The 25,457-nt window shown below is 40.8% G+C and overlaps 1 long non-coding RNA gene and 1 pseudogene across 1 annotated transcript; one reads left to right on the top strand and one right to left on the bottom strand.

Moving 5' to 3' along the window:
- Positions 1-25,457, top strand: part of LOC117510987 — a 95,302-nt pseudogene that overhangs the window by 21,575 nt on the left and 48,270 nt on the right.
- Positions 4,809-19,329, bottom strand: LOC117510988. The gene is made up of 3 exons (XR_004560864.1): positions 19,249-19,329; positions 5,811-5,819; positions 4,809-4,819 (listed from the first exon to the last, which is right to left on the bottom strand). It is a non-coding gene; the product is annotated as an uncharacterized LOC117510988 (long non-coding RNA).

Below are 25,457 nucleotides of genomic sequence, written 5' to 3'. Positions count from 1 at the left end.
CTGCTGCCACGGGCGACTGCAGCAGTACTGGGTGAAGAGACGGGCCCGAAGTGAGCTGAGAGGAGAACAATGAGGGCTACTAGGCAGCCTGGGATGATAGAAAAGATAATAACAGTATCGGCCTTACCACAGAGATAATTCCACAGTTGTCCTGTGGTAATACTATATCTCCCAAACACCTGATATTTGCTCAGCTTCTGATTTGTGCCCGTCTTTCATGTCTTCTTTATTTACCTTTCCAGCAGGCCAGTTTACCTGCTGCTGTTGAGATTACATTGCTCACAGGGCCTGCAGATTTCTCTTGTTGAAGCAGCTGCTTCGCACTGTTTGTTTTCAGCACATTCAGAACTCTATAAAAATAGAGTTGTTGAATAGCTTTTGTGTTACCCTATGTATGTTAGAATTTTGAGTACTTACTGAGACTATGTTGGTGCATCTAAAGGCTGTTTATGCTGGCTTTGTATTGACAGGCGAGTTTCAACTTAAGGAAAGCAAACTGTTAGCATTCTTTACCGAGCATGTGCTGCAGTCAACTTAATGTTAACCCCTCTGTCAGTGTGTTTGGATAGTGTGGCGACACGCAGTGAATTATGGGTGTATGGTGTAAAGCCACTGTCTGTCTTTTTGGTCTTGGTGTGATGTACTGAGCTGTTTGTGATCCTGGGGTTCTGTTGGGTCTTTGGAGCAACACTTTGTTCATTCCTAGGTGTTAGTCTCATTCTTCAAGACGGGGCCTATGTTAATGTTAACTTTAGATTTTATTGGGTTCCTCGTTGATCAGCAGACTTTTAGGTCATGGTGATGGAGTGCTCGCTTCAAGGTGGATGATGTCACGTTTAATCTGGTGCCTCAAACTCCTTCATGAGTTCTTTGGCTATGACCCTGAGGGTCTGTTGGACCTTTGGAACGACAGTTTGTTAATTCCTTGGTGTTAATTTGGGCATCCTTCCTCAATGATGTATTGTCTGCATGGTCTCAGTTGTTTTTATATTGTTGTAAAATTCTAGATTGAACAGTTGCTTGTGATACATACCTTTTGAGACAGTTCCAAAGGAGGAATCTGACTTGTGGCAGTGCAAGTTTTTTCTGAAAAGGACACAGGGTTGGTAAGTTGAACAATTTCATCATCCCACACCACCCCAGCCTGTTGTGTGCCAACGATTTACTGCTATGATGTAAGTATATATTCATTTGTTCGCGTTGGGGAGTTCTCCAAAGCTCAGTTTGAGCGCTAATGAATATGTACTATAAGGTGCATTAATCAATCAATCAATCAATTTTTTTTATATAGCGCCAAATCACAACAAACAGTTGCCCCAAGGCGCTTTATATTGTAAGGCAAGGCCATACAATAATTATGTAAAACCCCAACGGTCAAAACGACCCCCTGTGAGCAAGCACTTGGCTACAGTGGGAAGGAAAAACTCCCTTTTAACAGGAAGAAACCTCCAGCAGAACCAGGCTCAGGGAGGGGCAGTCTTCTGCTGGGACTGGTTGGGGCTGAGGGAGAGAACCAGGAAAAAGACATGCTGTGGAGGGGAGCAGAGATCGATCACTAATGATTAAATGCAGAGTGGTGCATACAGAGCAAAAAGAGAAAGAAACAGTGCATCATGGGAACCCCCCAGCAGTCTACGTCTATAGCAGCATAACTAAGGGATGGTTCAGGGTCACCTGATCCAGCCCTAACTATAAGCTTTAGCAAAAAGGAAAGTTTTAAGCCTAATCTTAAAAGTAGAGAGGGTGTCTGTCTCCCTGATCTGAATTGGGAGCTGGTTCCACAGGAGAGGAGCCTGAAAGCTGAAGGCTGTGCCTCCCATTCTACTCTTACAAACCCTAGGAACTACAAGTAAGCCTGCAGTCTGAGAGCGAAGCGCTCTATTGGGGTGATATGGTACTACGAGGTCCCTAAGATAAGATGGGACCTGATTATTCAAAACCTTATAAGTAAGAAGAAGAATTTTAAATTCTATTCTAGAATTAACAGGAAGCCAATGAAGAGAGGCCAATATGGGTGAGATATGCTCTCTCCTTCTAGTCCCCGTCAGTACTCTAGCTGCAGCATTTTGAATTAACTGAAGGCTTTTTAGGGAACTTTTAGGACAACCTGATAATAATGAATTACAATAGTCCAGCCTAGAGGAAATAAATGCATGAATTAGTTTTTCAGCATCACTCTGAGACAAGACCTTTCTGATTTTAGAGATATTGCGATATATTAGCCAGAGACTGCAGAAAGAATGTGACGTTGTAGTAGTGTACTACTGATCACCCTGTTTAATTAATAAAGGGAATAGTTTTGACTGTGTTGAACGCTTGGTCTGCAAAGTAAAGGTCAAATAATGTCGACATCCATTGGATTCTACAACATGTGACATTAGGGCTGCAGCTATCGATTATTTTATTAATCAAGTATTCTATATCGATTATTCTGGTGATTAATCGAGTAATCGGATAAAAAGTACTTTTTTGTTTTTAAACAACATCAGTAGTCCGGGGCTCTCCCAAAGCAATGGCACAATGTTGCTGCACCACCACGCAGATTGTCAAATTTAGTGTATCTAGTATATTATTATATTATTATAGTCTAGTATATAGTATACTGTATTTAGTGTCCTTTTCTGTTTTCCTGAGTAATTATTTATTTTTCACTTCTTTACAAGTTTTGGATCTTTCCTGGTGTCAGGAGCTCAGCCCTCAGGGGTCGAATTAGTACGTGCATGTGCTAGTTTGTGCATGTATTATTCCAGTGGTGCACGTAATTTTATACTGCACTAGCACTGCTGCAAGTAACTTTATCCAAGTTTTATCAACTATAAGCACCAATAGAATGAACCAATAAAGGAATAAATAAGGAAAAAAACAATTTCCAGTGTGTTGTCTTCGTCTTCCTTGCGTTTTATGACTCTCACACACAGAGCGAGTTGCTATGCTCTATTTGTTGTGGAAAGCTGACAAACGTCACCAGCGGCGCCGTCCCTGGGTTCACAACATCCTCATGAGACGTTCCCAGTTCGGGGAGTTTCATTATTTGCTGCAGGACCTGCAGCAAATAACTGGAGCTCCTGTCCCATTCGCGCGCACACATGTAAACAAAGAAAAGAAAAAACTGGCTGCCGCTGCGGTTCCTCACTCTCTCTCCCCTCAGACTCTGTCATAATTGTGTTATAAACCAGTCACCATTTGTTTCATTATACATCTGTGTAGTTAATAAATAAAATGATCTTCACGGATGATTCGTTCGTGCGCATGTGAAAAAAAACCTGTCTGCTGCTGCTGCTGCTGCTCTCCCCTCATACTATCCCCAGAGAGGAAGAGTCTGACACATCAGAGGAGGAGTTTTAAGGTTGATCTAAAACTGACTTTTGGTTGTGCAAGTAACTTTTTTGGTGGAAGTAATTTTTTGTTAAGTAGGATAAAAAATGTATTTTGACCCCCTTGACACCGGACCGTAAGCGCAGGCAGTAAGTGTAATCCTGAGTTAGTCAGGCTGCATGTGAACGTGAGCACAGCCTGTGAAAAACTGGGCTCTGGGAGGGGTGCAGCAATTTACCCAAACTGACTCCAAATGACTAAATGAAGTACTTTTATTTTCGGAAATGCACTCCGTTGTCAAAACAGTACATGAAGCTCTCTCTCTCCCTCTGTCTCGCTGTCTCTTTAGAATGTTGAAACAATTAACAAGAGATGCTTAAGTATGTTTGTGGGTACTGGCAATTTGTTTTGGGGGGGGGGGGGGCACATACAACGGACTCTGAACTTTAAGATCTGATGTTATGAGCCCTGATGAGGCAGCAGTGCGTCCCACTGTATGTCTGCAAAGGCGAGTGCCGTTTGCTATTTCATGTACCGTTTTGAGAAGGGAGCACATTTCCAGAAATAAATAAAAGTACTTAAATTCATCATATTTGGAGTGAGTTTCACTTTAAATGCACAGTAAGTCTATTTCCGGTGATAAGCATGGACCCTCTTTCTCTTAAAAGGCTTTATTTTACTCTTTTGTGTCGCGTGGGAAAGCGGTAGCTTTTAGTGCTATAGATTACCTCTTACATAGCTAGTCTTCTTCTGTTTTTTTTTTCTGGGGCTATTTGAGGCACAGAATTTGCCTCTAACATTTTTTTTTGTAATTGAATTATTCGAGTTATTCGACTAATCGTTTCAGTGACATATGTCACCCTGTAACATGAAAACTAAGCATGACACATTGTGAAAACTATTCCTTTAAAAAAAACCTATTAACTCAACCAATAATTTGCATCACTTCTTAACACAATTGGAGCAACTTTAACTTTTGACTCCTGTACAAACTGAAACTGACCTTTGTCACTGTTCTTGCTGTTTTTACCCCATAACCAGTGGTGGGCACAGCTAACCAAAAAGTTAGCTTCGATAACTGGTAATCAGCTAACTGAAAAGTTATCTTTTTAATGCTAAACCAATAAACTGCCTAAAAACTTATCGGAAGCTACAGATAACCGATAACTTTCAATTTTGCCTCCCATACACTCTCAGCTACTAAGAAGCATATTTTGAGTTTAAACAATACCAGTGCTTCTAATAGAATCAAAGGCGATCACAAACCCCTGCTGTAAGGAAGCATCATTTACCGTGAGAGAATACAGAGGTCCAGTGATGAGGCAGAGGTCTTGAAATGGAAAGCAGGTTTGAATTATGGTTTTGCTTTAAAAATAAAATTATTCCAGATAGAATAACTACATTAATATAAACTCTTAATATGTACAAAGTGATATATAACACATATCTGTTAATGTTAAAATAATGCACTAATTCTGAAGATTTGAACATTAACACACAGATGCTCAAAGGGATTATGGGTAACTAAGCCTCCACTCATACTGATTGGTTGATTCATTCCTTCTATATGAAAACCAACACAAGTGAATCAATGTAACATGTGTTGGTGTTTACAGATAAATGTGCTTTTGTAAAATGTCATTTTTTTCATTTGTATAAAAAAAGAAAGAAGTTTTCAAGACAGCGCCTAAGCGGACGCGTGATGACATCACAACTCTATCTGGTTAGGGAGACAAGGTTTCTTTCAATAACAAGAACTGTCAAAAAACTTTCTTGTGTGGTTGGAGTTGTTTGAATGCTTGAATGTTTGAATCGCTGTTTGAATGCTTGAATAATGATGTCAGTCACACAAAGAAATCAAATAATAGTGAAAACATGTTCATTGCACCCAGAATGTTGGTATTTTGGTTGATGAACTTTGCGGTGTGGTGTCATAACACAACAAATTAATCGGTCACTCCATGTGGTGTCAGTCACACTACATAAAGCTACATCTGCAAAAATGTTAGCAGTTTAAAAATTATCGGACCAAAACTTATTGGAAGATAATTGGTCCGATGATGGTTTTCAAAGTTATCTGAAAAGCTAATCTGATAATGAAAACATTATCTTCAATAGTTAGCGGATTAGTGGAACTGTGCCCACCACTGCCACCCACCACTGCCCATAACCCATAACATTCAGTCACAAATAGTCCAAACTATACCTTTTTGGAATCTTTGTGATCAAACAAATAACATGATATATTTTTCAATATGATTGGAGTATCTTTTAATTTTGACACCTTTGTGATTCTTCACTTGACCCCTACTTAGTTGCCTATTGAAAATTCAAGTGGCCAATCAGATTTTTTTTCAAGAGTAATGTTTAAGGAGTATGTGTGACAATTTTGGTGCTTGTTTCCAGAAATAAACAATTATTACACTTAGCTGCTCCAATAATACACCAGCTCTTCTCTTGGCACCCTGTAATAAGCTTTCTCTATATTCACAAACACACATGTCCTTCTGGCATTCTCTGTACTTCTCCATACTCTGAGAGCAAACATTGCATCTGTAGTGCTCTTTCTCAGCATGAAGCCATAAATCTGCTCACAGATCTTAACCTGTTTTCTAGGCCTAGCTTCTACTACTCTTTCCTATAACTTCATGATGTGGCTGATCAGCTTAATGCCTCTGTAGTTACTGCAGCTCTACATATCACCCTTGTTCTTAAAAATGGGAACTAGCACACTTAGTCTCCACTCCCCAGGCTTCCTCTCACTTGCCAAGGTTTTATTAAACAATCTGATAGAAACTACACTGCCATGTCTCCTAAACATTTCCACGCCCCCACTGGAATGTCATCTGGAACAACTGCCTTTCCACTCTTCATCCTCTTCATAGCTGACGTCACTTCATCCTTACTAATGTCTTGCACTTTCTAGTTTCACTTTCACCACATCATCTAGCTGTTCCCCTTTCTCATTTTCTTCATTCATCAGCTCCTCAAAATATTCCCTCCACCCTCTCAACACACACTCTTCAGTTGTCAGTACTTTACCATCTGTATCCTTCATCACTGTCACCGGTTGCAGATCCTTTCCAGGTCTGTCTCTTTGGCCAACCAGTACAAGTCCTTTTCTCCTTCCTTCTGTTCAACTTTTTGTGCAGCTTGCTATATGCCTTTTCCTTAGCTTTTGCCACTTCTCTTTGACTTACACATCTCCTTGTACTCCTGTCTGCTTTTTCTGTCTCTCCAACTATCCCAATTCTTTTTTGCTAACCTGTTTCTAAATGCTTTCCTGAGCATTTTCATTCCACCACCAAGTCTCCTTGTCTTCCTTCCACTGTCCACATGTCCGTTGCGTCCTTTCATCCAGATCCACAATTCAGACACACTGGTGTCCAAATAAGACGTCCTTGTTTTGGAAATACTTGAATTCCTTATTGTTGAAACTGTTTTTGAATAAATGTAATTTTCTGTTCCACCACTGACAAAAAGGAAAAAAATCACTTGTTTTGAAAGCTGAAAGAGCTTTATTAGATTCACAGTGCTCCAGTTATTCACGATCAGTGTTCACAGTGATGTCATTCAGCTTTCTGCTTGCGACAAAAATTAATTTCATTCACGATCCACCAAAAGAAAAAAAGGATTTTTAAGCAGCTTAACTTTGCTGACCCATCGAGTATCCATGCAGTAGAATGCATCAGGCCAGGTCCTCCTGAGCCTGCACGGAGAGCCGCTCCTTGGACATGTTTTGGATGAATATGCATTTAATGCTTTGCCCCGTACACCAGCAGCAGAGTTGGGAGTTCACGCTTAGTCCCGCGACATTTATGCACCGCTACGCATGCGCACTCAGAATGTTACAATGGTCTATTAATGAAGCATGTTAAAATCCATTGGAAATAAGACAGTTTTCACCCTTTTTCAAGTCATTCTTTGTTACAAATAATGTTGACATGAAAATATCAGATTGATTGTTTTCACTGTATGGTTCTAATGTTTGCCTAGAACTGAGGATAGTTGTAGAATGGGGAGCCACAGAATGGAAGGAGGTAGAGGGATGGGATGGGGGGTGGTGTGGCCAAGGCAGCAGCTGCTGCCTCCTCATTAACATGCGCACCTGCTCGCTGTTGCCTTTTTCCAGTAAGTTCATATGGTGCCTCACAACCTCAGCACCCTCCACCACTGGGGCTTAAGTGGGTCTTCTGCTTGTCACATTTGCTGCTTGTCTCCGCTGCCTGCGCCAAGGTCCATGCACTCATCCACCCTCTGCATGTTTTAGCCACCTTAGGAGACTGATTTCCTAAACAGGTTTATGTTCCGACAACATGATCAACTGTGCATGTACTTCTACTGTCCTCTGGGGGACTGACATAGATGCTCTGAATTTCTATGGAAGAATTCCCTCAACCTTTAAGTCATCCACAGCAACTGAGACATTAGATTTCGTTCCTTTTCCCTTTTCCTATGAAGTTTACTTTGCATCATTGAAAACAAGATACTTTTTGGGTTATTAATACATTTTTTTAAAATTCAAATTAAATTAAAATTAAATTAAATTTTTTTAAATTCAGTCCCATGTAGAGCAGGTAGCACTGAGATAAGTAGTTGGGATGCCAATATGTTGACCTTGGCTTGATTGCTGGTCACACTGTGTTGTTGAACAAGACACTTCATCTGTATTGTGCCAGGCCACCCAGCTGTAAATGGGTAGCAGCTTTGGCTTGGGACCTACGTGTGTCGGACTGGCGTCCCATCCAGGGGGAGTTGTAGACGCTCATCCGCTTCGTGCTACAGATTCCAGGGATAAGTACCAGCAACAACAGGCCAGTGTTAGAATAGCTTAGCAGTGGGTCACCCCTTTGAGTCTCGTCTGCTTGAGGTTTCTTCCTCAGTATCATCAGAGGCAGTTTTTCCTTTCCACTGTCACTTGTGTGCTTGCTCTACAGGGTGGTAAGGTTAGACCTTACTTGTGTGAAGCGCCTTGAGGTAGCTTTGTTGTGATTTGGCACTGTATAAACCAAATAAATTGTATAAACGAAATAAATAAATTGAATTGAACGGGCCTCTGGGTCTTTATAGGTCTTACTTCTTAGTTCTTCACCAAAAAAAAGTGAAAACCTAATATGAAAGTACATATTACATTAGATAATACAGCATTTTGTCACAACAAGATTATTTTAACTTCTTTTTTAGTTCTTCAGACCACACAGCAGTTCCAGTTCCAGTTGCCACTGTTTTTAGCTTGTTCAGTCTTCTGTTTTCAGGAATGCACATAAAGCGGAAACTATCAGTCAAGAGAATCATTTTGAGCGCAAAGTGCAGCTTTAAAATGACGTGATCTAATTATATTAATTATCCAAAAGTTTGTGAATGTCACTGGAACCTTAAGAAGATGGACTTTTTTCTGGTATTAGCACAATTCTTCAGTTAGGTTTTCAAATTCAAACCACAAACTATGTTTCAGATTCATTCTGTCATTACTGATGAAATAATGGCCCTTTCCCTTACATAGGTCTGGCACTACTCAGCTCTACACTTGACTCAACTCAGTTTGGTACCAGACATGTCATTTTCCATTACAATCCGGCGCTGACGTGTAACACATCACGTGATAAATCTGTTTCCGGGTCCAAAGACCTGTTTGGAGTCGGAAGTTGAAAATCACATGATGCATTACGTCACACTTAACAACCGGATTGGGAACCTCCCCAACGTGGGCGGGGTCATCAGAGCACGGCTGTGCGAAACTGCCATGATGTAATTTTATACGTGACACAAACACATAAACAATGGAGGACATTGAGGTGATGGTGTGCTCTGTGGGTTTTTAAGAGAAGACTGCAGGCGGTGTGACAAAACATGCTTGAAAAGTACGGGAGACTTTGGGAAGCCATACAACAGTAGGAAGATACAAGCTGCTAAGAGACGACACATGAGGGTAAACTAATTGCAGCTATCGCTAGCTTCCTAGGTAGCTCATAAATAATACGTCCAGCGTACAATGTTGTAATGATTATACAAGCTGTCACTATTAAGTATTAACATTGTGGCTGTCAAACTAAAACTTTAATTTTGGTTAATTACTGCACCTATAACACCTTTAGTGACACTTTGCTCTGTTTTGTTTTGATGTCAGTGACTTGGTCTGTAAATAAAGACTTGTTTTTGAGAGCAATAACTGGGTTAGGTGTCAGTATTTTTCATACCAAATTAACTTGCTTTGATAACTGACATTGCTAAATCTCAAATGTGGGAGTTTGATTTACTGACGTTCATGCACAAAACGTCAGTTTGGCTTTAACGATAGTTAATTAACATCGTCACAGAACTAGGGATGCCCCGATCCGATCACGTGATCGGAAATCGGGCCTGTTCACATGGTTTCAGACTTGATCGAAATCGGACATTGCATCCCGATCAGGAATCCGATATAGATCTTATCCTCATTATTTTGATCAGCGCTATTTCAAGCTCATTATTGCAGATTAATGGGCCTTTCATGCGTCGGAAGCGTCAGAGGCATCAAGAAGCGGTGTAAAAAGCATTATTTTCAATGAGACGCGTTGCTTCTTAGAGGCGTCAGCGTCGCGTCTAAAGTGACGCTTCTGACGGGAGCGCGCATTGCCGCTTGTCGGCAGGTTGACGCGGTCAAAGTTCAGCCTAATCTTTTTTTTTTATTGAACAAAAGAAAAAACATAAGTTCAACCCAATCCAACTTTCGACGCTCTGAGCAGTGACGTAGCTTCGCGCTGTCCAATAGGAACGACACGTCGGGCCAAAACACGGAAGACTAGTGGCAGAAACCACTGATCTGTACAAAACAGATCAGTGCAGAAACTACAGATCTGTACAAAACAGATCGGTGTAGAAACCACTGATCTGCTCATTTATAGAGCAGTTCTCTGAAGAAAAATCCTTGGAAATGTTTTTTGTTGTTGTTTGTTACCTCAAAATTTCTGATTACTGTTTAAAAAAGTTTAGAACACTTGTAATTAAATTAGCTAAATCAATAAATGGTTCTTTAGAAACCTTTCATCTGTAAATTAAAACCACCTGTTATTTCAGATTAGATAATTTCTTGTTTAACATAAGGAACTTTGGACATTTATTTTTAGACAAATAAAATGGAACATGGAAATTTGTACATTTTTTTAAGTCTGGTACTTGATCGTTCAACCTAGCTCAAGGAGAAGTGCACTGTTTAAGTGATAAATAATAAAATAAGGTGATTAAAATGAAAATATTATATAGTTAGCATTTGTTCATTGTTCATTCAGTTTTTTAAAGTATCGGATCGGGACTCGGTATCGGCAGATACTCAAAATCAGATGACTTGGAATCGGATCGAAGCCAAAAAAAACCTGATCGGGACATCCCTACTTAAAACAGATTAAAAATGTTTGATTCATGTTTTTCTCCCAGATTTTAATGTTCAATGCAGAAATTTAAATATGAAATGGTCTTGGATCTAATAAGATAATTATTAAAGGAATCATATTAACATCTACACACGCCCACAATTCTTTGAGTGTTTATATATAAGATATAAGATCAGTTTACATCACAGCTTATTTAACACCTCTTTGACAAATGTAACAGAAATAAACCAGATCCTTTCATTTTACTGCTGTTTATTAAATTCTCCCAAACACACACAGATGCAATTAAATGTGATTGATTTACTAATGTGATACAAAACTAATCACAGACCTTGTAATCAATTAGATGATTTTTTTGTAATCACCTCACAGCACTAATTAAAATATGTACTAGGGATGTGAATTGTTCAACAACTCACGATTCAATTCGATTCCGATTCTTGGGGTGACGATTCAATTCAGAATCGATTTTCAATTTAAAGAGCTCTGAGAAATAGTTATATTACTTAAAAAATGTTTATGTTTAAGAAAATGCAGCTTTACAGGGTTAATCAAGTGATTCTAGATGTAAATTTACTTATCTGCTTTGCTCGTTCAGAGTTGGCTGGCAGTTTAACGAAGCGCTGGTCAGTAGTCGGCAGAGACCGCTGCTCCCCTCTTTTAGCTCCGGGTGATGACGTAGCATGTGGGCTTGCGGATTTGAAGTGTTTCCGAAGTACTTGACTTTCATTTTGCAGATTTTGCACACTGCATAAGTCATGTCAAGCTCCTTCTTACGCAGCAAATAATAAAATCCAAAATGCGCCGGTGCTGGCTGAATTAGCTCTTCGTCCGCCATGCTAAGCTAAGCTACAGCCACTGAACTCTGCAGCTCATGAGTGTTTGAAGCACGCATTTCATTTATATAGTGACAAATCACAACAAAGTTGCCTCAAGGTGCTTCACACAAGTAAGGTCTAACCTTACCAACCCCCAGAGCAAGGAAAAACTTCCTCTGATGATTTGAGGAAGAAACCTCAAGCAGACCAGGCTCAAAGGGGTGACCTTCTGTTTGGGCCATGCTACCGACACAATTGACAATACAAATATACAGGAAATTTTGGGAGTCTATGTTGGTGCACAGGACGAAGGCTTGCAGAAGAAAACACCACTACCATCTCTGGATGGAGCCGCACCTCAAACAGAGAGAAAAAACAGAATCAGGTGGCAGAAAGACAACAAATATGGTATAATTTGTCAGCATTAAGCAACAAGAAAAACAGAAGAAATACTAAGGTGATCGCCGGCCACTAGTCCTAAGCTTCACTAAAAGACCCAGAATTTATATAAAGTTGAGGCTGCTGCCCACTCCGTTAACTAATGAAATGAATTTAAAAGGGTAGAAAGCATAGTACCATTCAGCCTCAATCTCACTCAGGATGGACAGATTCTCTTGTTAGGACAGGCTCCTTTTTTCTTTTGCTGAAATAATAATGAAGGTAGAAATGGGAAGTGATTAACAAAAGAAAGTTAAAAAATATATATATTCACTAAATACATTTGTAGCTAAAAGCTACATGATGTGAGATATAACACATTGCTGTGTTGTACTGGACGTTGATGCAGATGTTAAAGCTGGTGCTGGTGTCGAAGCTCGTGACCAGCAGGGGAGCTTGGGGAGTCAGCTGAGGGTCACCGAACCCTCCTCACGTATGGAAGTGGATTCTTGAACAAAGTACAGACATGACTTTATTGCAAGCACAACACAAAATGGCAACTTGTAAAAAAACATCACACAGTTTTGGCACTACCTGAGTCAGATTCACATTCATTGTTGACCTGAGAAACAGTGATAGGCTCACTGATCATATTTATGCAGTGAGCAGTGCAGCATGGGATATTTTCTTTTGGTTGCCACAACCCATAGGCTACCTAATCCGCTGAGAGGGAGATCTTGTCTAACCCCACAGAGACTCCACAGCTCAGGCCCCCTTAATAAACACACACATGTACGCAGGGTTTCCTTGGAATGTTTGGAAACATGGTCATGTCAGCTCCTGAGGGTTAGTAGACTGGCTGTCTTAGGTCAGGTATTTTTGTGTGGCGGTGGGTTCTGATGTCACGGGAAGTCTGATTTAATGTTTGTAGAATGTTTTCTACAGCAGTTTTCATAATTGATTTTTCTTTGTCAAGTTCCTGCTCAATAAAAAAATGTAAAAGTTAATTTCAGACACTGATTTTAATTTTGCCTTACACGAGAGTTCATTTTGCTGAAATCCACATCATGGTCTCCCATTTCATCTTTTGTTATTGTCCTTCTGTTATCTAAAACAGCATTAAATCCTCCCTGAGGCGTGACGAGTAGTGTGTTGAAAATTGTATCAGATTTCCAAAGGAAAGCAATTCCACTGATTTGCTATTGAGTAATGGAACACTAAGGAAGTATTTTCCTTTTTCAGTGTATGTAATCATGGCCTAAATTCAGTTTCAAAGAAAAAATCTTGAATCCTGAGGTAAAAGATAAAAGTAGCACAACCATCTCATGTTTTTCTCATTTGCAAAGACTGTTTCTGAAGTCCATTCTTTTCTCTCACGTCAGGTGTCGGGAGGGATATTTGGGGACCACGTGTCAGTTTCGTGACCCGTGCTCCTCCTCGCCATGCAGGAATGATGGCATTTGTCATGCTATATTCAGAGACAACAAGGTGGATTTCAACTGCACTTGCAGATTGGGCTACACTGACCAACGTTGCCTAACACCTGTTGATAATGCATGCGTCAGCTCACCGTGTCGCAATGGCGGCACCTGTGAGCTCGAGAACCTGTGGACGTACAAGTGCCGTTGTGCACCTGGATGGTCAGGTAACACGCAACAGTGTTATGAGTGTAGAGCTCCTTAACAATGAAACTTCTTGCTTTTGCTTATTATTTTATGTCGCACATCTTTGATGTACAATGCCAAAAAATGCCATGCAGAGCAACAAGTAGGACAAGCTTATTTTTCCACATCAATGGCAGCACATCTTTTTTCTGGGTCTTTAGGGAAACTGTGCAATCAAGCCGATCCCTGTGCTTCCAACCCCTGTGCCAATGGAGGCCAGTGCTCCGCCTTTGAGTCCCACTACATCTGTGCCTGCACACCCTTCTTCTATGGACAGACATGCAAAGAAGATGTCAATGAGTGCGCCCAGATTCCATCACCCTGCAGAAATGGTGGGGAGTGCATCAATGAGGTTGGCGGGTATCGATGCCAGTGCCCACCAGAGTATATGGGAAATAACTGTGACAGTCGCTACCTGCCTTGCAATCCATCACCCTGCCATAACGGGGGCACCTGCATCCAGAAGGGGGAGACAAACTATGAATGTTCCTGTGTGCCAGGTAGAAAAACTTTAAATGCAAATACTACATGGCTAGTGAGCAAAAATTTGATTTATTTGTTAAACAATAGTAGTATCTCATTTTTTTAAATATTGCTTGATTGTTTTCTGAGTGTGCAGTGGTTCTGGTTAAATGTCTGGACTGTTGCTGGTTAAAAGGTGACATAATTTAAGAGAGGGACATTTTCCTTGTGTGTGTGTTTTTAGTGTGTACCATGTGTGAAGGAGGGAGAGCAGGAAGGCATTGAAGTTTATCATAAGGAAGTAGTCGAAGGACAACATCCTTTTCACATAGCACAGTTTTCTGGTAGAACTAAATTCCTGCCCAGTGCCTCATCTCTTCCACACAGTGTAACTCCACCACATATTTGTCCCACCACAAACTAATCTGTGCCTTCTATTGTGTCTATTATCTATTAATTATTTGTAATGAAGCTGTTTTATTGTTCCACAATCTATCAGTTGGTCTCAGTGAGTCCTGTATGAGAACAGCTGCATTCCTGCAGAAGTCAGAAGTGGAAAAACGACTCTGGAAATCATTTAAGACTCGCAGAAAACATAAATGCCATTTTTTGGAATGGCTGAACCCATTTGTACTGGCTTTGATTTTCACTTTGCCTTACCCAGCATGCCACTTGTACAGTCCAGTGGCTGCCTGTTGTGTAACTGTTGCAGAGAGAAGCTGTTATTTCATGGTAAAGTTGCCACAAACCTCAAGAGGGTGCAGCTGCCTTCGTTCTTGAGAGGAAAGAGACAGTTGGCCGCAGTTAACTGTTGAGAAGTTGCACTCCCTACCCTGTGAACGGTGGAATGCTATTTTGAAATGAGTAGCGAGAACCTGCAAATATGAACCGGAAAGACACTTTATGTGTGAAACAAATTCCCGGCTATACAAACTAATTGATGGGAGCTGTTGCTCTTGTTCCCATATTATCAGGTTTTACAGGCAAAAACTGCAGCTCCAACATTGATGACTGTCCAGGTCATGAGTGCCAGAATGGAGGGACATGTGTAGACGGAGTCAACACCTACAACTGCCAGTGTAAACCAGAATTTACAGGTGTGTACAGAGATTCTCTTCTAACCTAAATTATCAGTGTAAATCTCTTCTTTCTTTCTTTTTTAACTTTATTTTTCTAACTTTTATAAAGTCATTTGTTTTACAGTATACATAGAAAAAACAACAACAAAAGAAAACAAGAAAAAGGCACAGATGGGGAAAAAAGCAGGGTAGAGATTAATCATAATGGCAATGTTTTTTTTTTCTCGACAACAATGCTTGGCAGAATCCTTCTCACATAGGTGGACAATAAGCATGAAGAGAGTACATTGATTAGGGCACTAGGGGGCATTTTACTCAAGCAAAAAACAAAATAAAACAGTTAGTTACGTAAGTAACTATTAAGTACATCCTACTGCGGCGGATGTAATTAATATCACACTCTCTCCAGCAAGCTGAAGCTGTTTAATTTTTGGGGTGACTAAAAAATCTAATTACATTTTTCCATGAAAATTCCCTCCAGTGACCAGAACTGGAAGTGCTGATTTGAGTTTTACAAATGTTCAGCCAGTCATCTTCTGAGATGGTTATTTTTGCTTCCTTTTCCCAGTTGGATTTTACGTAAAGAGTAGAAATCAATCAATCAATCAATTTTATTTATATAGCGCCAAATCACAACAAACAGTTGCCCCAAGGCGCTTGAAATCCCATTATATGACTGTAAACTGGATTAGATTTGGGGAATCAATGTCCGGTTTAGTTCAGATTTGTATCTGCCAATCAGAACATTAAGTCAGAGCTGCCTTCTTCTGTTGTTTTTATATCACAGTTGAAATGAGCTCTAACTTGAAGGTGTCTGAAGAAGTCTTGATTTTCTCACAATCATAGTTGTCTTTACGTTTTTGAAAACAGCTTAGTCTCCCATTATCAGAAAGAAGACAGTACATTGTGATACCTTTAGAGAGTCACTGTTAAAGGAGTTAAGGAGTTTTGTATCTATTTGTGAAACAAGAAACGTCTGTGTGTGTGTATGTGGCTCGCATATCTCTCTGTTTGTCAGATCAACCTCAGCTTTCAGATATGGCTTGTGCATGACACAAAGATGTACATCCTGTATTATGAAAATGCATCTGGAGGGGCCCTCCAGATGCATCCTTACATCGTCCTGTAAGGGATTTTAGGTCATACAAATAGTGGTTTAGGTGCAGTTTCTGTCAACCAGAAAAACAGTCCAAACAGTATGTTCATAACATTATGAGCTAAGAACTTTTATTCTCATAATCATGTTACTTATACATAGACATCTAGAACATTCTACCAGTGTTCACTAAAAACAAACAGCCCCCTCCTGGGGTCTGATAGCTCGCTGGAATCTCCAGAGCTTCTCTTTGACTCACTCAATGTCTGTGGCCTGGTTCCGCCGTCTTGAGGACCCGCTGACCTGCCATGTGTTTTCTCCCAGTTTCTTCCAGGGTGTTAGAACTGTCTAGGGTGCATCGGCGGGTGCGTTGCCCTCATCGGTTTCTTCATCAGCTGTTAGTATCTCTTTCTTCAGTATATTCTCCGTCGCCTCCTCTGCAGTGCTGTACATGGTGGTCCTTCTTCATAAAAGACTCAGAGTTTTGTGGGTGTTTGGAATCCAAGTCCCCGTTCTTTTAACACCATCAATAGCGCATATTGCTTCCTGTTTTTTTTATAACTTCTGCTGGGTAGTCGTAGTTGAAATTCACTCTTTTTCCATTGAGATGTATCTCTTTTTTTTTCCATGCGGTGCTCAGCACCAGTTCCTTGGTTTTATACATGAGGAAACAAGCTATCATGGATCTCGGCGCAGCTTGTGGTGGTGGTTTTGGTCTGAGTGACCAGTGACAAAGATGTATTTTAAAGTCAGTGTCCGTGAGCTGCAACTCTGACTTCATAAATTTTTCCAGAAACTCACATGCATTGTTCCACCCCTCTCCCTCGGGAATTCCGAAGATGCGGAGGTTATTTATACAGGAGTGTGTTTCTAAATCCGTTAACTTGGACACAGTACACGCTTGCTCCTTCAAAGTGCGTTCTTCGCGTTGATATACCACTTCTCCACGTCAGTCACTCGGTTCTCTGCTTCCGCCATCGTAGCCTCTGTGTTCTTAAGTTCTGCACTGATCTTGTTCAGTTTATGGATAACATATTCCTTAAAGTTCCCGAGGTCTTCCTTCATGTCTCTTTTGATTAGCTCACAGAATCCGCTCAGTTCCTTTTTCATGTCCAAGTGTTCTGATTTATGTCAGCGCAGATAGCACCTATGCTAGCTAGCAGGGCACCCATCTTAGCATGCACATTAGTTTCAGCTGTATTTATATCTCCTGGTGCCATGTCCTCGTTTTTCTCACTGTTTAGACTCGTTGTGGTCATAGCTTTTCTTAGTTTGTATTTCCATGTAGGAATTTAACAGAATTGCACGCATTAGTTAATCTAAAACAGGGGAAATGTCAGACCATTCTGGGAGCTCTCGAACTACACCATCAACCAGATTGCCGCCACACCCAGACGTTCACATCTCTTCTTTCTTAAAGGTTACACTTGCTTTTACAAAATTGTTCCATGTCATTTATAGGCAAGTACAAAAGGATATGTTCAGATTTAAATGGATTCAGCTCTATTGAATGCTTTCTGTTTTACCCACAGGCCAGCTCTGCACAGAGGATGTTGATGAGTGCCAACTGATGCCCAACGCCTGCCAAAACAGTGGCACATGCTACAACACCTTTGGCAGCTACCAGTGTGTGTGTGTGAATGGCTGGACTGGGGATGACTGCAGTGAAAATATCGATGACTGTGCCAGTGCTGCCTGTCACCACGGGTCCACCTGTCATGACCGTGTAGCGTCTTTTGTCTGCATATGTCCCCACGGCCGCACAGGTCAGAATCTACACTTAAGAACCAAATTGTACAGTTATGATTAGGGATGGATATCGAAAACCAGTTCCTGTTAAGAATCCATAAATGATCCACATCAATAGCCGTTTTCCTTAAAGATTCCCTTATTGGTTATTCTTTAAGTCACATTATGCCAGAGCTAGCTGGCAGTCGGTGATAACACCAACCACTCGCCATGACAAAAACACGTTTGTTTTTGTCTTGTGCACGCTCCTCTGAGGAAACGAGATTAGCTGCACAATCAGTGGGAACGAGTCTGAAGATTTACACAGACTGACAACAAAAATGAGTAAATTAAGTACTTTTGTGCATTTTTTTTTTGAGGAATTTTGTGAATGCAGAAACGTGCTCCTGTGATATAAACCAGACGCACCTTCACACACGCTCCTCTAAGGAAACAAGATTAAATGCACAATCACTGGGTCCAAGTCCAACGATTTACCCAGACTGACAACAAATATGAGTAAATTAAGTAACATTGTGCATTTTTTGTGATTTCTTGAGGCTTTTTATGAATGCAGAAATGCGCTCCAACTCAAAACGCTCCTGTGATATAAACCAAGCACACCCTCTCTTCTCCTGTGGTGTTTAATGGCAGCTGGCATCCTTATTGTTGCATTGCTGCTACCTTCTGCGTCAGTCCGTTATAGCAGTACTAAATCCTCTCGAGTCCAGTGTCTTTCAAGTATTTAAAAAGCTAACACTTCCCCCTCCCACTTTAATTTAAACTTTAGTTCACCGGGTTAGTCCCACTGAGACAAAGATCTCTTTTACAAGGGAGACCAGTTATAAAGTTTCCAATTCCCATAACCTGCTGATCCTATGTCTAAAATACTTCCAACAGGATCTTCTGTCAGGCCTATTCGTCTAATACCGAGAGAGAAATTCTTGCCTTAATCTGGAATATTTATTACAATACATGGGTACATCCCTAATCACCAAAACAGTCTCCTAAATAAGGTCTTGCCGACTCCTGGACGAATCTGTTCCAGAGATCAAGAATCCAGTGACGATGTACAGATTTTATTTATTTTTATTTATGACCAGAGCTCAAGGATCCAGTGACCAATTTCACATTTATTTACTTTAAGACTCAATAAAATCTTGACATGGAAAACCTGTAAAGCCTACTTCTGTATACACAAAAATTCACAGGAGGTATTAATAAGGGAATTGATAAAGAACCAAATCAATAAGCGGAATCAAAGATGGCATCGATTTCAATAAAATCTTATCAATACCCATCTCTAGTTATGAAAAGGTGCCAGCTGGATGTGATAACTGTTGTGCCAGACACAATTCGCACCACATCATCAAGTTTGCAGATGACACAACAGTGTTGGGCCTCATCAGCGACAATGACACCTGAATGTCAACAAAATTAAAGAAATAATTGTGGACTTCAGGAAGAAACATGTCACACACTCCACTCACCATCAATGGCAGCACTCGAGTCTGTGAAAAGCACCAAGTTCCTGGGGTGCATATCACAGATGACTTGACGTGGACAACCAACACCACCTCCCTCGTCAAGAAGGTACAGCAACGCCTCCATTTTATTCGCAGGATGAGGAGAGTTGACCTCCCTCCTCACCACCTTTTACAGGGGTGTTATCCTCGTGTTATCCTCGTCAGCAGCCTCTCAATCTGGTACGGCAGCTGCCCTGTTGCTGACCAGAAGGCCCTGCAGAGGGTAGTTAGGACAGTAGAGAAGATCGCCATATCAGCCCAACCATCCATTCAGGACATATACCTGTCCTACTGCTGCAAGAGAGCCATCAGTATCATCAAAGACCCCACCCAACCCAGCACATGAACTGTTCACCCTCTTACCATGCGGCAGTTGCTACCGCAGCAACAAACTACTTAACTCACTCAAGAAAATTTTGTGAACATGATAATCCCTACATGCACAAAGACCAACAGACCGTTAAAACAATTTAAACTCAGCGTCTGTACACAAAAACATACGTCTGTACAATGCTCATATGCTCAAGCACATATTTTACATACATATATATCTCCATGCTGCTATTCTGCATTTTTGCACTTTACCATATTGCACCTTTTTATTATTGCACATCAATCAATCAATCAATCAATCTTTTTTTTTTTTATATAGCGCCAAATCACAACAAACAGTTGCCACAAGGCGCTTTATATTGTAAGGCAAGGCCATACAATAATTATGTAAAACCCCAACGGTCAAAACGACCCCCTGTGAGCAAGCACTTGGTTACAGTGGGAAGGAAAAACTTCCTTTTAACAGGAAGAAACCTCCAGCAGAACCAGGCTCAGGGAGGGGCAGTCTTCTGCTGGGACTGGTTGGGGCTGAGGGAGAGAACCAGGAAAAAGACATGCTGTGGAGGGGAGCAGAGATCGATCACTAATGATTAAATGCAGAGTGGTGCATACAGAGCAAAAAGAGAAAGAAACACTCAGTGCATCATGGGAACCCCCCAGCAGTCTACGTCTATAGCAGCATAACTAAGGGATGGTTCAGGGTCACCTGATCCAGCCCTAACTATAAGCTTTAGCAAAAAGGAAAGTTTTAAGCCTAATCTTAAAAGTAGAGAGGGTGTCTGTCTCCCTGATCTGAATTGGGAGCTGGTCCCACAGGAGAGGAGCCTGAAAGCTGAAGGCTCTGCCTCCCATTCTACTCTTACAAACCCTAGGAACTACAAGTAAGCCTGCAGTCTGAGAGCGAAGCGCTCTATTGGGGTGATATGGTACTACGAGGTCCCTAAGATAAGATGGGACCTGATTATTCAAAACCTTATAAGTAAGAAGAAGAATTTTAAATTCTATTCTAGAATTAACAGGAAGCCAATGAAGAGAGGCCAATATGGGTGAGATATGCTCTCTCCTTCTAGTCCCCGTTAGTACTCTAGCTGCAGCATTTTGAATTAACTGAAGGCTTTTTAGGGAACTTTTAGGACAACCTGATAATAATGAATTACAATAGTCCAGCCTAGAGGAAATAAATGCATGAATTAGTTTTTCAGCATCACTCTGAGACAAGACCTTTCTAATTTTAGAGATATTGCGTAAATGCAAAAAAGCAGTCCTACATATTTGTTTAATATGCGCTTTGAATGACATATCCTGATCAAAAATGACTCCAAGATTCTCACAGTATTACTAGAGGTCAGGGTAATGCCATCCAGAGTAAGGATCTGGTTAGACACCATGTTTGTAAGATTTGTGGGGCCAAGTACAATAACTTCAGTTTTATCTGAGTTTAAAAGCAGGAAATTAGAGGTCATCCATGTCTTTATGTCTGTAAGACAATCCTGCAGTTTAGCTAATTGGTGTGTGTCCTCTGGCTTCATGGATAGATAAAGCTGGGTATCATCTGCGTAACAATGAAAATTTAAGCAATACCGTCTAATAATACTGCCTAAGGGAAGCATGTATAAAGTGAATAAAATTGGTCCTAGCACAGAACCTTGTGGAACTCCATAATTAACTTTAGTCTGTGAAGAAGATTCCCCATTTACATGAACAAATTGTAATCTATTAGACAAATATGATTCAAACCACCGCAGCGCAGTGCCTTTAATACCTATGGCATGCTCTAATCTCTGTAATAAAATGTTATGGTCAACAGTATCAAAAGCAGCACTGAGGTCTAACAGAACAAGCACAGAGATGAGTCCACTGTCCGAGGCCATAAGAAGATCATTTGTAACCTTCACTAATGCTGTTTCTGTACTATGATGAATTCTAAAACCTGACTGAAACTCTTCAAATAGACCATTCCTCTGCAGATGATCAGTTAGCTGTTTTACAACTACCCTTTCAAGAATTTTTGAGAGAAAAGGAAGGTTGGAGATTGGCCTATAATTAGCTAAGATAGCTGGGTCAAGTGATGGCTTTTTAAGTAATGGTTTAATTACTGCCACCTTAAAGCCTGTGGTACATAGCCAACTAACAAAGATAGATTGATCATATTTAAGATCGAAGCATTAAATAATGGTAGGGCTTCCTTGAGCAGCCTGGTAGGAATGGGGTCTAATAGACATGTTGATGGTTTGGATGAAGTAACTAATGAAAATAACTCAGACACAACAATCGGAGAGAAAGAGTCTAACCAAATACCGGCATCACTGAAAGCAGCCAAAGATAACGATACGTCTTTGGGATGGTTATGAGTAATTTTTTCTCTAATAGTTAAAATTTTGTTAGCAAAGAAAGTCATGAAGTCATTACTAGTTAAAGTTAATGGAATACTCAGCTCATTAGAGCTCTGACTCTTTGTCAGCCTGGCTACAGTGCTGAAAAGAAACCTGGGGTTGTTCTTATTTTCTTCAATTAGTGATGAGTAGTAACATGTCCTAGCTTTACGGAGGGCTTTTTTATAGAGCAACAGATTCTTTTTCCAGGCTAAGTGAAGATCTTCTAAATTAGTGAGACGCCATTTCCTCTCCAACTTACGGGTTATCTGCTTTAAGCTACGAGTTTGTGAGTTATACCACGGAGTCAGGCACTTCTGATTTAAAGCTGTCTTTTTCAGAGGAGCTACAGCATCCAAAGTTGTCTTCAATGAGGATGTAAAACTATTGACGAGATACTCTATCTCACTTACAGAGTTTAGGTAGCTACTCTGCACTGTGTTGGTATATGTCATTAGAGAACATAAAGAAGGAATCATATCCTTAAACCTAGTTACAGCGCTTTCTGAAAGACTTCTAGTGTAATGAAACTTATTCCCCACTGCTGGGTAGTCCATCAGAGTAAATGTAAATGTTATTAAGAAATGATCAGACAGAAGGGAGTTTTCAGGGAATACTGTTAAGTCTTCTATTTCCATACCATAAGTCAGAACAAGATCTAAGATATGATTAAAGTGGTGGGTGGACTCATTTACATTTTGAGCAAAGCCAATAGAGTCTAATAATAGATTAAATGCAGTGTTGAGGCTGTCATTCTCAGCATCTGTGTGGATGTTAAAATTGCCCACTATAATTATCTTATCTGAGCTAAGCACTAAGTCAGACAAAAGGTCTGAAAATTCACAGAGAAACTCACAGTAACTACCAGGTGGACGATAGATAATAACAAATAAAACTGTTTTTTGGGACTTCCAATTTGGATGGACAAGACTAAGAGTCAAGCTTTCAAATGAATTAAAGCTCTGTCTGGGTTTTTGATTAATTAATAAGCTGGAATGGAAGATTGCTGCTAATCCTCCGCCTCGGCCCGTGCTACGAGCATTCTGACAGTTAGTGTGACTCGGGGGTGTTGACTCATTTAAACTAACATATTCATCCTGCTGTAACCAGGTTTCTGTAAGGCAGAATAAATCAATATGTTGATCAATTATTATATCATTTACCAACAGGGACTTAGAAGAGAGAGACCTAATGTTTAATAGACCACATTTAACTGTTTTAGTCTGTGGTGCAGTTGAAGGTGCTATATTATTTTTTCTTTTTGAATTTTTATGCTTAAATAGATTTTTGCTGGTTATTGGTGGTCTGGGAGCAGACACCGTCTCTACGGGGATGGGGTAATGAGGGGATGGCAGGGGGAGAGAAGCTGCAGAGAGGTGTGTAAGACTACAACTCTGCTTCCTGGTCCCAACCCTGGATAGTCACGGTTTGGAGGATTTAAGAAAATTGGCCAGATTTCTAGAAATGAGAGCTGCTCCATCCAAAGTGGGATGGATGCCGTCTCTCCTAACAAGACCAGGTTTTCCCCAGAAGCTTTGCCAATTATCTATGAAGCCCACCTCATTTTTTGGACACCACTCAGACAGCCAGCAATTCAAGGAGAACATGCGGCTAAACATGTCACTCCTGGTCCGATTGGGGAGGGGCCCAGAGAAAACTACAGAGTCCGACATTGTTTTTGCAAAGTTACACACCAATTCAATGTTAATATTAGTGACCTCCGATTGGCGTAACCGGGTGTCATTACTGCCGACGTGAATTACAATCTTACCAAATTTACGCTTAGCCCTAGCCAGCAGTTTCAAATTTCCTTCAATGTCGCCTGCTCTGGCCCCCGGAAGACAATTGACTATGGTTGATGGTGTCGCTAACTTCACATTTTTCAAAACAGAGTCGCCAATAACCAGAGTTTGATCCTCGGCGGGTGTGTCGTCGAGTGGGGAAAAACGGTTAGAAATGTGAACGGGTTGGCGGTGTACACAGGGCTTCTGTTTAGAACTATGCTTCCTCCTCACAGTCACCCAGTCGGCCTGCTTTCCCGGCTGCTCGGGATCTGCCAGAGGGGAACTAACGGCGGCTAAGCTACCTTGGTCCGCACCGACTACAGGGGCCTGGCTAGCTGTAGAATTTTCCACGGTGCGGAGCCGAGTCTCCAATTCGCCCAGCCTGGCCTCCAAAGCTATGAATAAGCTACACTTATTACAAGTACCGTTACTGCTAAAGGAGGCCGAGGAATAACTAAACATTTCACACCCAGAGCAGAAAAGTGCGGGAGAGACAGGAGAAGCCGCCATGCTAAATCGGCTAAGAGCTAGTAGCTGCGCTAAGCTAGCGGATTCCTAAAAACACGCAAAGTGAATAATGTGTAAATAATTTAGAGGTGATTCAGCAGAAGGAGTGCTTTAGTTAAGGCACGTGAAGATTACACTGGGAAACAAATCGTTATCTAGATAACTAGATCAATCTAACTACGCAAATTAAACAGCTAACAGATACAGCAAAACACCGCTGTGCTCCGGAACAGGAAGTGATACAATACCGCAGTGAAAGCCAACCACCAGTAGAGGCCCATGTTACCATCAGTAACATACTTCAGAATTTACTACACTTCTGGCACACTGTGAATACAGTATTCTGTAAAATATATATGCCTACTGTTTGTCTATATATGCTGCGTTCATTTGCTTATATGTTGATGTCTGTGCACACTATTATAGCTCATGTTATATGTTGTGTGTTATATTACTTGCTCATTGAAGTTTGGGGAAAAGCAATTTTGATCCTCTGTGTAACTACTGTTACATGGTCTGATTGACAGTAAAGTTCACTCTGACTTCGACTTTGATACAAGCATTTTAGGAATAAATAAAATTTTTAGGAATTAATAAAAATAACCCTAGAAGGATTTATATTGATTGAAGCACTGGATACTGCATAATGCATTGATGTTTAGTTCCTAAAGTCCATCTTTTGTATTGTGCATCAGGATTGCTGTGTCAGCTGAATGATGCCTGCATCAGCAACCCGTGTCAGAAGGGCTCCATCTGTGACATTAATCCTGTCAATGGAAACCACTACTGCACCTGTCCATCAGGCTATGTTGGGCCTTCTTGTGATCAAGATGTGGATGAGTGCTCACTGGGTAAAAACCACACTGCCAAATGCCTTTGTTTTAAATCATATTCCAAAGTGACTCTTAATCACATGCATGCATTGATGTCAGGACCTGACACACAAGGTGGTAAAGTGTGCAGTATGTGTAGTTCAGAGTCTTGCTCACAGACACTTCAGGACAGCGATTACACCTCTCATGCTT

This window comes from Thalassophryne amazonica, chromosome 5 (genome assembly GCF_902500255.1).
Source record: "Thalassophryne amazonica chromosome 5, fThaAma1.1, whole genome shotgun sequence".
NCBI classification, from domain to species: domain Eukaryota; kingdom Metazoa; phylum Chordata; class Actinopteri; order Batrachoidiformes; family Batrachoididae; genus Thalassophryne; species Thalassophryne amazonica.
The sequence above is the reverse complement of the archived record's forward strand: the minus strand, read 5'-3'. Positions and strand labels throughout refer to the sequence as shown.